Source organism: Camelus ferus, chromosome 2, assembly GCF_009834535.1.
Source record: "Camelus ferus isolate YT-003-E chromosome 2, BCGSAC_Cfer_1.0, whole genome shotgun sequence".
NCBI lineage: Eukaryota > Metazoa > Chordata > Mammalia > Artiodactyla > Camelidae > Camelus > Camelus ferus.
The window spans coordinates 84,035,244-84,050,955 of record NC_045697.1 but is presented as its reverse complement, the minus strand read 5'-3'; the positions used below and the strand labels follow the sequence as shown (position 1 = coordinate 84,050,955).

Below are 15,712 nucleotides of genomic sequence, written 5' to 3'. Positions count from 1 at the left end.
AATATAGAAATGAATAAGATACAATCATATATTATCTATACGCTCGCTAGTAGGGATGACAGACAGAAAAACAAGTTATACGTGTAAAAAGCAATAATAAAAGTGTGTATAAAGTACTGAAGTATTGCAAAAGAGGGAGAGATGAGCCATGCTGGGAAGGCTCCTGGAGGAGGTGATGTCTGAATTGGATTGTGGAGAAGAAATAAAACTTCAGAAGACTAGAAAGGGAAAGAGTATTCAAAACAAAAGGGAAAACATGTGCAAAGGCAGAAAAGTGTGAAATGACCTGGGAACCAAAACACAGCTCAGTATCGCAGGAGTGTGACGTGCAAGGGAGAAGGTCACACGAGACCGAGATCTGAGACTGGGTGGGCAGGGAGAGAGGAAAGATTCATGTATGCCCCAGATAGAGTTTGGACTTTCCACTGCAGATGACTGAAGCTAGCAAAAAAGACTGGGTCAGATTTGTAAAGATGTCTTTAGATGGAAAGAGGTGAGACAGAAAATAGGAACATTAGATAGATAAACAGAGGAACAGATAGATAGTGTTAAATTAATTACACAAGGAGGCCATTAAACTGAGGTGGCTCTGATGCTGTGGCCACCTACATAATCAAACCAAAACCTAAGCCTGTAATGCCTCAAATTTACAACATCAAAACACTAAGGACAAGCAATCACAAACAGCCAACCAGGCTTTTAAGTTATAGCCAATCAGTAATTTCCTATCTTTGCTTCTGCACCTTCTCTGTTTGTCCTTCCCCTGGCTCCTGTTGGAGGGTATGCTCCTAACCACTTCTGGTTTGGCACTGCCCAACTGGAATCTATACATGTTCAAGTAAACTCGTAAAAGTTTCAATATGCCTCAGTTTACCTTTTAACAATAGGTAGGGAGATTGATTGATAGATAGGGAAAGAAGGCATATGGAAAAGTCCAGACCAGCACTGGCAAATAGAAATAGAAGATGAACCACAAATGCAGACCACATGCCACATGAGTAACTTTAAATTTTCCAGTAGCCACATTAAAAACATAAAAAGAAACAGTGAAACAAATTTCGATAGTGTATTTATTCCAATATTTCCCAAATTTCTTTTCAACATGTAATCAATATAAAAAATCATTAATGAGATCACTTACATTCTCTTTTCATCCTAAATCTTTGCAACCTGGTGTGTATTTTATATTTACAGTGCCTCTCAATTCAAACTAGCCACAGTTCACGTGTTTAACATACTGAACAGCACTGGTTCTGACAATGCATGACGAGGCAGTGACTCATGTGGGAATGGGAAGGAAGGGATACATTTATAGTATATTTATAACATGAATTTGACAGAAATTCAGGACTGATTTATGTCAAATGAAACACTCATTGAATATAAACTTTTCCAGTTTGGAGAATCTTGCTGGATGACAGTTCCATCAGCCAAGCCAGGGAAGGAAGTTTAGGGAAAATGAGATGATGAATTTGTCTGGGACTTCCAAATCTGAGGCATGTGCAGCACATCGTGCCTAGTGGGTATAATAATGCCAACAAGCCTTTACCACATAATGCTTCCGCGTTTCAAACTCTATTCTAAGAGCTTTTCGTATACAAACACATTTAATCCTCAAAACAACACTACAAAATAGCTACTACCACTATCACCCACATTACAAATGAGAAAACTGAGGTACAGAGAGAATAAGTCACTTAGCACAGGCCTCATTTTACCACTTATCAGGAGACAGAGCAAAGATTTAAACCCAGGCAGTTTGGCTCCAGGGTCAAAGTTTACAATAACACATTGTACAGCCACTCTAAAAGCAGGGCCTATGGAATCAGACAAGTCTGGATTCAAATAAATCCTCCGTCACTAATTGTGTGACTTTGAGCAAACATATTAATCATTGGTTTTCTCTTCTGTAAAATGGGTTGTTGAGAGGCATGACTGGCATAATATATAAAAAATGTTCATCACAGCAATGGTTACACAACAAATAGTAAATAGTAGCTGCTGTTATTATTGCATACATTGTGCTTGGAGCTCAATATTAGAGCTCCAAGTTGGGATATATATTTCCCTTCAAATACCTAACATCTGACCTGAGTTCTGTCTTTTGAGGAAGTGACTTTGATTCATTACAAAGGCATAAATTTAAAGAGCATCACAGATGAGAGCTATAGGCTGGGATCATCCTGCATCAATAGGTAAAACAATTATGGGCATTTAGGTCATGAGATAGCACTGCTGAGTGTTCATAGCAATTAGACCCTATGGAGAATTGCATTGGAAGTAAAAACCTTGCTCTTACCCACAAGGTATCTAAAAGAACAGACTGAATACATCACAAGAACACATTTATTTGTGTGTACTTTCATTAGTTAGCGATAAAAACTAATCAATAAAAATTATTTATCTGACAGGGATCTACGGTTATTTGGTTAAAATATGAGACAATTTAATCACAGTGTCTAGGTTTATCACATCTCCCATCTGGATAATCTCACTCTTGTATGGGCAGGCATTTAGATAAGAAAACAAAAGGCAAAATTAAATAAATAACCAAAAACCATAAACAAAGGACATCTTGTTCTACAATCCTTGGCATTTTTGACTTTAGATTTCCAACACGTTCATGTTAATTACACGCCAGTTCCTGCTAAGCTTATAGTCATGTGATCTAAGTTAGCACTGTTAGCTTTGCCTTTTACAAAACTCTGCTTTTTTTCTGGCTGATAAGCTTTTGGGTGCAGAACCTCTTGAAGAGTTTTAAAGAAAACTTTAGCAACCAGTTAACACTCAAAATCTCATGGTCCCCCCAGTTCATGTGTTGAATCAACAAGTGCTTATACCGATCCACCCAATCCAGTTGCCATTCCACTTCTCAACACTCTAAATTCCATTTAGGTGATAGACCTCCTCTTCCAAATTAGGGCTAATCCAATAACACAATTTCATGCTCTGAATGCCAAGCTCATGTGATTCTTCTCATCTCAGGTTCCATCCAGAGGCCTGCCTAGGAAACCTCTCCTCCACAAGACATTCAAGTGGGCCACATACCTGGCTTACCCAACGGGCACAGCAGATGAGTAACAAGTGCGTTTATAGAATTTGTGGTGCTCCAGCTGTCACTGATGCAAGTGTTTTCTGCTAAAATTGGTATATTTTTGGCTATCTGCTTCATCCCCTGGGCAGTTCAAACATCACCAGCAGGGCCCAATGGTCTGAGGAGGCCACACTTAGTTTCTTCGTAGGTATGAAACAATTTGTCAGAAGGTTGCCTAATATGGTGGCAGTGACTGACTCAGAGGCCTCCTAGAAGAACTAAATGTTCAACAGGAATAAAAGTGAACATTAATTAGCTCAGGGACAGTGCATGGGACTGGAGATCAGCCAGTCAGGCTTTAGCCCATGTCTCTCTCAACTTGCTGGGTAAGACTAGGTGAAGCATGAAATCACTCCATGCTTCCATCACTGTTAGTTCAGGGATTAAACTTGCTAATTAGGATATATTTTCTGCCCACTGAATACAAGCAAACATTCATTTGAGAATCCTTTATAATTTAGAAAATTCAGAATAGTATTTCAAATGCAAAAAACATATTTTATATATTACATATATATAAAATATAATATATATATAAATATAATATATATTAATATATTATATATAAATATTATATATATATATATATATATATATATATATATATATATATATATATATATATATATATATATGGAAGAAGAAAAATATGGGGAGAAAAAGACCCTAGAAGCAGTTAAGTAGGTTCTCAACAGACATCCTGTGAAGATGTGGATTGTGTAGGAGAAAACCTATGTCATGGGAGTCAGCAGGCCAAGAGATTTGTATGCTTAAAGAATTGTTCTTGTAGAGTAAGTGGAGGAGGGAGGGAAGTTGCCAGCTTACACACAAGTATGCAGCAAGTGGAAGGAGCCAAGAGCTGAGTGGTGAGTTGTTTGAAGACGTCAGAAATTCATGCAGACATGTTAACAAGCTGTACTTGATGATTTGATCCACTGGACTATGTTTTTCCTCTGAATTTTAAACCAGGCTAAATCAAGGGGCCTCATAAAATGAGGTAAATTTGTCAAAAGTAAAAGCTTTCCAAATAAATTTCAATTCAATAAAATTATGTTTCTCTACAATGGCCAACCCTACACACTCTTCTGTGTGTACTGTTTCATTTCCACCTTGTAAAAGGACTTCTTCCTTTTAAAAAGAACACATACACCCAGACCTACACCCTCCCCCACCCACCCCCTGAACCCCTACACCACACATTTGGCTTCCTGCCCTCCATCTCTTCTTCTTTAATTGATTCTGCAAATCAGGGTCAAATGGATTAATAAATATTTTTCTCATGTTGCTTTACTATTCAAGGACTGACATTGGCTTCCCATTAATTCTCAGATCTATTCTGCTTGGTTTGAGTAGTTTTCTTTAGAAGATGAGCCTAGCTTTTCCTGACCACCTTCCTGGGGTCCAGAGTGAAGGATGTTTTCTCTATGGTCAGAGCCAGAGTAGAGCCTCTAGATAACAGAAGATGCCTTGCGTCTGAGTGGAGAGAAGCTGAAACCATGCAGAGGAGTCAGCATCCAAGAACTGAAGGGCAGTTAAGAAAGGGCTGTAAGTGGGCGGGTGTAGAGACAGGCTTGGAAGGTTGGGCAGGGGCTGCTGAGCCAGGCCAGGAGTTCCAAACCTAATTGCTAATCGCAAGTCCAATCTAAACGTCTTCACTTATCACACAAGCAAGACCCTCCACAACCACCACAGTCTGACCCCCAGCCCCTGGCACCATCTCCTGCCACCCTTCTCCCTCACCCCACTCCCTCCTCCAGCCTAGCTGGAGTGTGGTCACTATGAAGTTCTCCCAATTCTTAGAACCTGCCAGACTCTTGCATGACTCTACGCCTTTGCATATGCTGTTCATTCTGGAATGAACTCCCCTGAATTCTTCACTGAACTTCATTAAATGCCATCTTCTCCCTTTTTTATTCGATTTTTTCCTTTCTCAGCCAAGCCCTTCCCTGCTTCAGGACAATTGTACATGCTGTTTCCACCTAGAATGTTCTTCCCTTCTTTGTATGGCTTGTTCCTTCTCATCCTTTGGTTGTTGGCTGATATAAGGACCATATCTGGCCAGCCCATTTCCCTGTACATAGCACAGACGTTAGAGCTACAGGAGCCTCCCACGTGGCTCTGCCCAAGCACCCTGCACGCTTCTCTGCAAAGGTCAGTGGCAGAGGAGCGTCAATAGGGCAATGTGTATCTCTCTTTCTCTCCATTCTTGCTCCTCTCTCTTCTCTTTTTCATTCTCCCTCCCAAAGTCTAATCAGTTTAGCCTCAAGGGTCTCTAAACCTTAGCAGAAGGCTCAACTTTGATTAAACCCACCCCAAAAAAATCACTCAACCGGTGTGGATGATGAGCAGCAGGTCTTGTGGTTCCCTTCCTTGATTAAAAAAAATGAATAAGGTGGTCACACAAAAAAGAGTCGATGAATTAGACCATAACCAGGCTCTGGAAATGGAATTTGAGGCCCTGGAACCAGTGATCTTACCTGCACAAATTTATGTTTACATACAAGGTAGCTGATTTGGAAAGGCATCTTGGCCTGGTCCTGGCTGAGCCCCAGGCTGTGTTAGCCTGGTGCTCGTGCCAGAAGACTCTGAATACACAATTCCCCACCTCAGCCGCCTGCTCATATTCAGTGTGTCCATTTGTCTGGTGTTGACCTGTCTCTCCCTCTGGCAGATAAACTTTAGGAGGTCCAGGATCACGTCTGTTTTGTTCTCCATTGTGTCCCTAGCATCTGGTACAATATTTGGCAATAATCATGCTCTGCAAACATGTGCTGAATAAGTGATTGAACAAGGGACTTATTAATTCTTCAGGATCCAGCAAAAATGTTAATTCCTAGGTGGAATCTCCCCTCAGGCACCCACAACATTGTACAGTCTACTATTATACAGCAAGGAATCAAATATTTTCTGAGGGTCTATCATATGCACTGTGGCAGCTGTTATTTATATGTTTCTCATGTCATACTTTCAACAATCCCAAGGAACAGGTATAATTTTCCAGATTCACAGATGAAGAAGCAAGCTGAAAAAATCCAAGTCACGCAACCAATAATAGGTGGCAAAGCCTGTATTCAAAGATAGGTCCATTCCCCTCTTTTGCAAAAGCCCTTTTCATTAGGTCATGCTGCCATAGGGTATTAAGCTTGACATCATAATTTATCTGTTTACAGATTTGTCTCACCACTGGAAGCAGAGCCCATGCACACACATCTTTATATTCATTGCACTGAGCATGGTGCCTACCATATCATATTTAACATCAGAATTAAAGAATATCTGAATGAATGAATGTGGGTGTGTCTACTGATGGAGAGAGGACTTTGCTGCCTCCAGGCTTCAAGGCTTGCTCTCAGAGACTGCTGGTAGTGACCGTGCACTCTTGGGAGAGCTTCTGCCCAGGTCCCTGCCTGAGCACAAGTTGAGCCTCCTCCACCAAGTCCCTGACTCGTAATCCAACCACATGTTTCTTCTGTCTCTGCCACAAGATTCCCGAATACCGAGTGTATCTGACTGACTTCTGTCTCATAGGGCATTTCTATCTTAATGATCAGTGTAACACCACAGAGGCATGACTACATGACACACTCCTTTATTACTTGGGTCATAAACAATTTTTCTTTATTTGCAGCTGAAGTCACTGCTACCAGGGACTGTCAGTCAGTCAACAAGGCAAGCCCATGACTCTGGCAGATTCTTTTGGGAAATCAGAAATAGCATGAGCTGTCTTCAGATGTTTTCAGGCTTGCTAGGGAGAGATGAATATACATGAAACAATGAGAGAATGGTACAAACAAGTTTAGAGTCATAGGCCAATTTGAGTCACAGTTGGAGGCCCTGACTCTCTGTCTTAAGCTTGCCAAAGCCTTAGCTATTTCCAGTTGCACTCCAGAAATCTCTGCACATGCTGTTCACTCCCCCAGAAGCTGACAATCTCCTCCCCAGTTTGGGCACAGGGTCTCACAGGCATAATCGTGACCCAAGGCCTGATGATTTCAAGTGTCTTCAATCTTCTGGCAAAAGCACCAAGCTTCAACAAGCTTAAGAGGTAGCTATTGTCCTGATTTTTTAAATAAGGGGGAAAAAATTCAGGTTAGGTAACTTGGCTAGTAAAAACCAGGAGGAAACAGTATCTCATGATGCAGCCTAACATTCTTACAACTTTTTAAGAACTTTTTCTATCTTCTTTTCCCAGAGAAACTGCTGTGTTATAGAATACATTTGAAGTAAATATATTATATATAAAATAATTTGTCATAAAAATGGAATCATATTATATATTGAGACTTAGCCCAGACCAGGCTAAGATGCCATTCCAAATCAGCTAACTTGTGTGTAAATATAAAATGATGCAGGAAAGATCGCTGGTTCCAGGAATTCACATGCATTTCCAAAGCCTGGTCACGGCCTAATTCAATGACTTCTTTTGTGTGTGTGAATACCTTATTCATTTTCTTAATCAAGGAAGGGAACTGCAAGGCCTGCTGCTCATCATTCACGCCAGTTTAGTGATCTTTTAATAACATTTACTCAGTTGGAGAAGTTCTAATCAGAGTTAAGCCTTCAGTTGGAGACCTGTAAGACTGAAGTAACTAGACCTAGGAGGAAGAAAAAAAAAGAGAAGGGAAAGGAGAATAAGAGAGGGAGGTGCACATTGCCTGGTGAAGCTCCTCAGCCACTGACCTTTGCAGAGAAGCCTGCAGGGTGCTTGGGCAGAGCCACATGGGCAGCTCCTTAGCTCTAATATATGTGCTCACAGGGAAAAGGGCTGGGAGGTCTGGATCTGGAACTCTTCATGATAATGTAAACTGAATTTCTTTCTACTCCCAAAATGAAAGCTATGGTCATTTATTAATTTACAAACGAAGTCCAGATCCTTACAGATCTTCTTCAGAATAATTCACAGATAGAGAAATGATCCTTGGAGCTTTTCTAAGAGTCATGCTGGATGTACTTTTCAAAACGTCAGTAAGAAATAAAGTAGAATCCAAACGTCCCACCTTGTAGAGTCTGAGCAAGTCCTATTTTTAGAAAGAGGTATCACCCAACCTGCTGTGTAAGGTTGTGCTAGGAGCCCCTGCCTTGGGGGAAATTCCCTGCTCTTCCCTGGAACAGGACTGTTTCATCTCACATTTATACGCCTCTCCATTAACACCTTCCTCCCATCCCCAAGGAAAATAAGCATCCTTCTTGGTCTAAAGGTGCTCTTAAAAGCATGATAGTGTACCATATGAAAAGCTAAAAACAAAACCAGAACAGAATAAAACAGTGAGACCCTCAGGCGCACACACACATAAATTAATATTAGAGAAATTGACAGATAAATATAGTTTATACAACACTTTTTCTAGCTGTTCAGATAAACAGGATGAAATAGCCTTTTGCTCACAAAATTGAGTCTGTGTGTGAAAACTGAGGCCATGTGTGTACAGGAGCAAAAGCATTCTGTTTTACTTGCGTTTGAACTCAAATTCCCCCATTTAGTAGCTTGTATGAACTTGGGGAAAATAATGATAATTTTAGCTAATCTGTATTGAGAAATTGTTACATGTCAGGCACTGAGATAATTACTTCATATGTTATGTAACTTTTATGAGTCATTTTTCTTTTCTGTAGAGTCATGATGATAATATATCTCTTACATGTTTTTGTGAATATAGAAAAAGTATGTAAAACACCTAGAGATGGGATAAGTGACTATGCAATGGCTATTTAAAAAATAAAAATGGAACACAGTTAAAGCACTGCTAGGACATGTAAACAGCTATCTTATTCTTTGTCTACTCTTAGATGTATCAGTATTAAGTGAAGAAAAGAGTCTAGAAGCAGTCATTCTGGTACATACTAGGTACTTTAATAACCGAAGAAAGTAAAATTAGAAATAATTGCAACATTATCTTTGAGTCAAAGTGAAATTGTAAAGAATGAAAAGCGTATTATTTGATTTTTCCCTTGGTGTTATTTGGGTGGGTCAATCTATGTTCCAAAAGAAAATAGATTTTATTATAACCCTAGAAGAAACTTATCCGACCTTAGTTCTTCATCTGTTTTACCTTTATTAACTTGTTCTGTGAACCTGATCCAGTGAATTAACTTTTACCTTTGTCCATTTGGAGATCTATAATTAACTCATTAGAGATTTTATTTATTTGTAATTTCACCTAGAACAATGAGATAGCTAAAGAAAACTCTGTCTTGGCATAACTCAGTAGAACGGTAGTGCTTTTATTGAGTGAGACATAGAACACATTTGCAATATACATGAATGGGCATCAGCAATCCACTGGAATTTCCTGGCCCTTTCAGAGATATTGATAGGGGAAGTTGTTGGAAGCGTTAGGGGGCAATGTCAACTGCATGCTGAGAACATTCTGTTTCCTGGTTCCTCTGATCCAGCCAGGGCAGTCATTTATTTAATGGTAGATGAGATGGAAAAAGGAAGAGCATGTACAACAGTCAGCCTGAAATAGAGTGTGGAACAATGTGGAGGTAAAGTTACTGGCCACAGTCCCTCTCAGTAAAGGACTATGCTCCCTGCCAAAATCTAAGAAAAGTAAAAGGGCAACATTTTTTCAGATCTTAACTTTGGTAATTTTATTAAGATACAGATTCCCTACAGGTAACCTCTGACGGTTGAATTCTGACTTTCAGCACCCCAGGTGACCTTGCAGAATGTGTGATAACTTATAGGACACTTTTGGCACAGAAATTCCCACTTGAGTTGACATTTTTAAGCACATTGAACTTACTTCACTATCTTTGGTTCCTAAAAAAGTAAGCTGGTAGAAAAGAGCAAACTATTTTGTACATTCACGGTTATGGTCTCCACTGTGACTGTTAGAAAACAAATGAAAATACAAGTGTCAGTGAATGTGGCCTGTAGTACAAACACATTCTGCCTGCCCGTTGGTTTGGGAAAGGGGCATGGGGTTGGGGGCAATGGATCGGTTCAAATAATAACCTTAACATATAAAAGGATATCTAATTGTGACAATGTATGCCATTTTTTGAGTCTGATATGGATTGGTAGACGAGAGTGAAAAATGTTTCTTTCATGGTATCGCATACTTGTTTGCAGAATTTCTAATTTTAACTCAATGGAAGTCCAAGGAAAATCTAGCATTATCAGAGGAACAACATCAACCTAAGATTGCTGAACAGTTGTGTCACATTGGAGGAGTTGGCCTAACCTCTGTTCCTCTTAACTTCATTATGGGCTGCAGAATTATGTAGTAAATGGTGGTGTTCATGAGAAATAGAGCTCAGCAACCTGGCATAACCATGAAGGCAGCCAACAGTGGACAGCATGGTACAGAATTAGACCCTAGATCAGGGATAATGTAAGGTCACTGACCCAAGTTCTGCACAGGGCCCAGCCCAGCCAGCAGATGTTAAACAAGACTCTTCTGGACACCTAATCCACATTCAGTAAATACTTGTTGATTAATTGATTGACTTACTGATTGACAAAATGGTCACTGAGGATGCCAAGTTGGATGACTGGGCTTTTGACATTAACTCTATTAATATGTCAGAGGCTTAGGCAAGTCTCAACATTTCCTGCCTCAGGATCCTCATGTCTACAACACAGAGATAATCACTTGCTCACAGCAGTTACAGGAAAGAAGAGAAGACTGAAAAAAGACAAGATTATTGTTGAAATCTGAGCCCCCACTCTCCAATTAAAAGGTGCCAGTGCCAACTTCTGCAGGGAATCAGAGCTTGACAGCTCTGCTGTCAGTCTCCTGAAAGGAGAGACAGAGGGCGAGTCCCGTTCCAGGAGCACGAGGCACATGGAGCAGGCTGGGCAGTAGGATTGACAGACTGGCAGAAGCAGAGGAATGTTGAACAGACAAGCAGGACCAGGTTTGAAAATCTCAGGGGAAAAAACCTCAGGGATTCTCTTCTCTAAAACCACCCCCGAAACCCTGCTCTATCCTATTAGAGGCTCTCAAACTTAAATGTCGTGAGGATCACGTGGGATGCTTGCTTTAATTACAGATTGCCAAATCCTACCCCCAGAGATTCTGAACTAGCAGGTCTCAATTGGAGCCCAGGAATCTGCATGTTAGCAAGCACTCCATGTATTCCAGTAGCAGGTTGTCTAGGACCATAACTGGACAAGCACTGACTACCGGGGCCCCATCAAGCTTTATAGTTCTTAATGGCAATGACAAGCACCAGGGATGACACGAAGATGCCATTGGACCTCACAGCCAAAGAATTCTAATTTTGGGCTCCTTGGTGTCTTAAGGACCAGTGACATTCAGAAAACACTTTCTGAGAACCCATCATGTGAAAAGTGTTGAACAGCATAAGAACAGTCACACGCACAGACAGCTTCAAAACCAGGCTGACTTTGATAGAATCATCAAGTGCTGAGGTCAGGAAACCTGCAGAAGAGAAGGAGTCATTCTAAATGCTGGAATCTGAGAAAGCACTTTGGAAATAGTGCCTTCTGAGGTGAAGCTGGAAGGAAGGAAGATAGGACCACATCTGGTAGGAAGAAAAGCACCTCAGGCACAGGGAATGGTTTAAACAAAGCCATGGACACCTCAGAATCCAGAGTGCCGGGCCTGTGGAGTGTGCAATAGTGGAGACAGATAGCAGAGCAGAAGAGAACACTGGAAGGGTGGGCTGTGACCACACCTCAGAGAGCTTTGAACAATAGGATGAAGTTTGACTTTGTCCTGAAGCAAAATATGTAGGATTTTGAATAGAAGGATAAGTGAAAAAGATGATTCCTTTGGTTTTTTTTAATTTAATAGGTAATGATGTTTAACTTAAACATATATTCTTAATAGCTAATATATTCATGGGACACAGAATGTTAAAGAAACAAGATGGTACATAAATGTAAACTTTCCGTTCCTCCCACTGTTGTCTCCCAGCCATTTGTTTTGGAAGCAACTACTGTTACTTTTGTATGGGGCAGGCTGGGAAAATAGCTAATGGCCAAATATTGGCTGGGCATGAATGGGGAAGAGAAAGATTAATGGCAGAGACATCAGTCTGGCAGTGATGATTTCAAAACTCCAGGTGATGAAATGAAGGCTTGAAGTAGAGCATAGTCACTGTGAGCATAAGGGAGATTCTGCAGAGGCACTGCGTCATCCTCTACTCCCAACGTCCAGTCAGTTTACAGATAGCACAGTAAGAGTCGAAGGTGGCTGAAATTTTGTCTTGAGAGTTGAGGAATAGTAAGGAGGGAAGTAACTTTGTGGCAGGGAAATGGGGAGGCTGTGTAGGAAAGATGAGCTCCCTTTGGGGAATTTTTGTTTGAGAAGTGATAAATATTTCATTTGGAAGGTCAGCTACCTAGCGTGGAAGAGAAATATATACTCGGAAGTCAAGGGCAAAGAGGTAAAACTTGTGGGACTGGATGAGCTCGGTAGAGGGTTAAATGAGTTAAATGAGTTACAGGGGCGGAGTTCTGAAAAATTCCCACATTTAAGAGAGCGGTAGAAGAAGTGGAGCCAACAGAGACTGAGGAGAAATGGGTAGAGAGTGAGAAGTGTCACTGAATCCAGGGGAAGAAAGAATTTCAAAAGGAGAGGGGCGGGGGGATGTCTGGTCTGTGTCACACCTGTGGGCATAAGCGTGTGATGACGCCGGGGAAACGTGAAGTCGCTGAACCACCTGGTGATGCGTAAATTCCTGATGAGCTTCACAAGGTAGCTCCAGAAGAGTGGTTGGGGCAGGATAATGCAAGCGAGAGAGTGAAGGGAGGCAAAGGTGTGGAGGCCCCGTGGAGACCTTTCTTTCAAGAAATCTATGAATGGAGGGAGAGAGGATAGGACCTGGGAAAGGGAACAAGGCAGAGAAGAGACTTTCTGCAAGTGTAGTAGGAAAAGGTTGAAGAGAAAAGGGTAGAGTCAGGAAGATATTTGATGGAACAAGATCCCGTAAGAGATTGAAGGGGAAAAACTGAAATGAAGGAAAAACTGAAATGAAGGGAGGAAAACCAAGGAGTTCACACCTAAACACCTTGGCCCTGTCAGCAATGTACTTCATGCTTGAGAGAGAATGAGTTTCTTTTTGGAAGTTTGTTCCCCACTGTCAAAATCGCAAAATAATTGTGCTGGAAGTAAGAGTCTGGCCTCTTTGAATAATCTGGGAAATGTATTCAAGAACTCTCATGTTCTTTCTGTATCCCGTAAAGAAAAGCAGAGGAAGGATGTAAAATGCCTTCCAGATGGGTTTCTGGGAGACAGTCATTGGTCTCTGTAATTTAGGCAGTTTACACAGTGATGTTCGGAAAGAGAATTTAAACATCTCCATCACACTAGGCTGATCCATTACAATTTGTTTATTAGCATCCTGTGAAAACTACCAAAATGTATGTATAAACAATTCATTGGGAGGGGTGGGAGATGAGTGGAATTAGTGCACCTCTGTGATTTACTATGTAGAAATGTAGATATTTGGAAATGTAGGCATTTCCTTATAGATCATTACTGGTGATTCTCTGAGGACAGAGTGCAATGCCTTCCTCCTCCTCCTCCCCTTCCTCCCATTCTCCCTTTATCTTCACTTGCCCATCCTGGATTTACTCCCAAAATATAGAAGAAAGGCAGAGAGGCAGCACTTTTGCATAGGTTAAAAGAGTTTAGAATAGGGACATGTTAGCTGTGAAGAACTATGTGTCCCCAAGAAGAGCATAGGACCTGCAAACGTATCCTGCTCTTGTTCCCAGGTTAATTGTGAGATATATTTTAGTTTAGGCTTTTTTGTTTTAATACTGTCTTGGACTTTTTGGGGGGGGGTAGTTAGTACTCCAGTTTTAAATCTCTCCTTGTATGATTTATATTGTGCCTGCCCCAAGTAATTACGTGATGTAAGAAAACAAAGTACATTTAAAGTTAGACATTTATTCCTTCAGCCTTAAACTGGAGATGGCGCCCAGGGAGTGTTTTCTCATTGTTTACGGTTTATTTCCTGAATTCCCGTAGCAGTAGTTTGTATGTGAAACCCCACACTGCCTGTTTACTCCTTAGGCTGCTCATTAGTTGGGCAAAGCACACACACTCCTAAGGCTGTATTGCCCTCAAGTGGTCTAGTTTGAGAATAACCAACTATTTTTTTCTGGATGGGGTCCAGGTTTCCAATCAGTCTCATTTGACTTAAGCATTTCTCCTGACCAGGAAAAAAAAAAAAAAAAAAAAAGTCAATTATTATGTGCCAAATCTGTGGAGTATGAGGGAGAAGGAAAGTTTTATTTCCCAATATTCCCTCAAAAGGTATAGGAGTAAAAAGTACAATAGCAATAGCCACAAGCTCACTTTTGTTAATTGTAGAGTAACTGGCTTCATGCCTGTGGCTGCAGGGACACAGTTGTGGGAAATGAGTTGACTGGCTCCCTTAGGCCTTTGGGGCCAATCCTCAGCTTCTCTAGGGCAACCCCCTCATCAGAACTCATGACATGTTCCACAATTAAGGACATACAGTTATTTGGAAAGAATGCATTCAGGGAAAACATTCAACTCTTCCCCATGTGGCCAAGACTCTCAGAAAGGAGGCCAACAATTATGGTGATCACATTAATCACGAGGATGGTTTGTGGAGGAGGGTACTGATGTGGAGGGTCTGTAATGGTAGCTCTGTGGGGACTCTGCTCTAATTGGCCACCATCAAGCCCTCTAATGCCTAGGATTAGTTTCCCAGGCTGTTGATGGAGAACAGAGTAGACCACCCTCAAAAGGAAGAGCAGACTCAGAATGTGCTGGGTTGTTCTGGGCTGGCTTGTGGGGCAGGTCGGTTACGGGGCTGTTGGCTACTCAGCTAGAGAGCCTATCCTGGAGCAGGTGGGCCAGCTAAAAATGCATGAGGTGCTGTTTCTTGTGATTTGCCACATTGTTTCCAGCATTTTGGGTAATTTCGGTTAATTATAAACCTCCTTCAAGAATGAGAGCTTTTCGGCTAGGAAAACACTAGTTCTTGTCCACTGCTCTTGGGCTGGACACAGAGATGAACTGGGCTAGTCCAATGAGTAGAAATGAGCTCTTGATTTAGCAGTTACCTGGTGCTGTGGGAAAGAACACAGTGCTTAGTAACCTTGGATCTAGAACTAGTTCTGCCAGACACTGGTTACATGACCATAAGGGTGTCACTTAACCTATCTTGGCTCAGTTTCCTCATCTGCAAACTGTGAACTTTAGCTCAGATTAGTAGTTTACAGACTGATACGTGGGGAGGGTGTGCCTCACTGGCTATCGCCAGGACAGAGTCCTTTCCTCCCTCCCTCTTTAAGCAAAGCAAGCTCACTTTGATCCATTTTATAAATCGACATTTGAAAACCACTAGATCAGCTGGTATATACGTCTTTATTTTCCAGCTATGTTATACTATGATCAGGACAGGCTGAATGGTGATGGTGACACTTCTTGGTGAAGTTCTTTTTCTTGTTTTTAATCTTAAGTAAAATAATATATGGCTCTAAGTCCAAACACTTTCCCATAAAATGAGTCCAATCTGATTCTGGGATGATGACATGTGTGTGGTGGAATTGGGGTGACGAAGGATGGACTGTTGATCACTATGATCCCACAGCTCCCGGGGGGCATAGGCCAGGGAAGGAACTAGGTAGAACTTACCAAGCAAACACCAGTTCTAGGTGGTATG

The 15,712-nt window shown here is 41.2% G+C and overlaps 1 protein-coding gene and 1 long non-coding RNA gene across 6 annotated transcripts in view; one reads left to right on the top strand and one right to left on the bottom strand.

The window, feature by feature from the left end:
- LOC106729726 overlaps positions 1 to 15,712 on the top strand; it is a 280,510-nt gene that overhangs the window by 156,576 nt on the left and 108,222 nt on the right. For 3 of the 5 annotated variants that reach the window (XR_004313487.1, XR_004313486.1, XR_004313476.1), the window contains one exon: positions 2,986 to 3,084. The exons of the other annotated variants lie outside the window; for them this stretch is intronic. This is a non-coding gene — a long non-coding RNA (uncharacterized LOC106729726). The remainder of the gene's footprint in view (positions 1 to 2,985; positions 3,085 to 15,712) is intronic. 5 annotated transcript variants of the gene reach the window in all.
- Positions 1 to 15,712, bottom strand: part of SYNPO2 (synaptopodin 2) — a 156,559-nt gene that overhangs the window by 58,504 nt on the left and 82,343 nt on the right.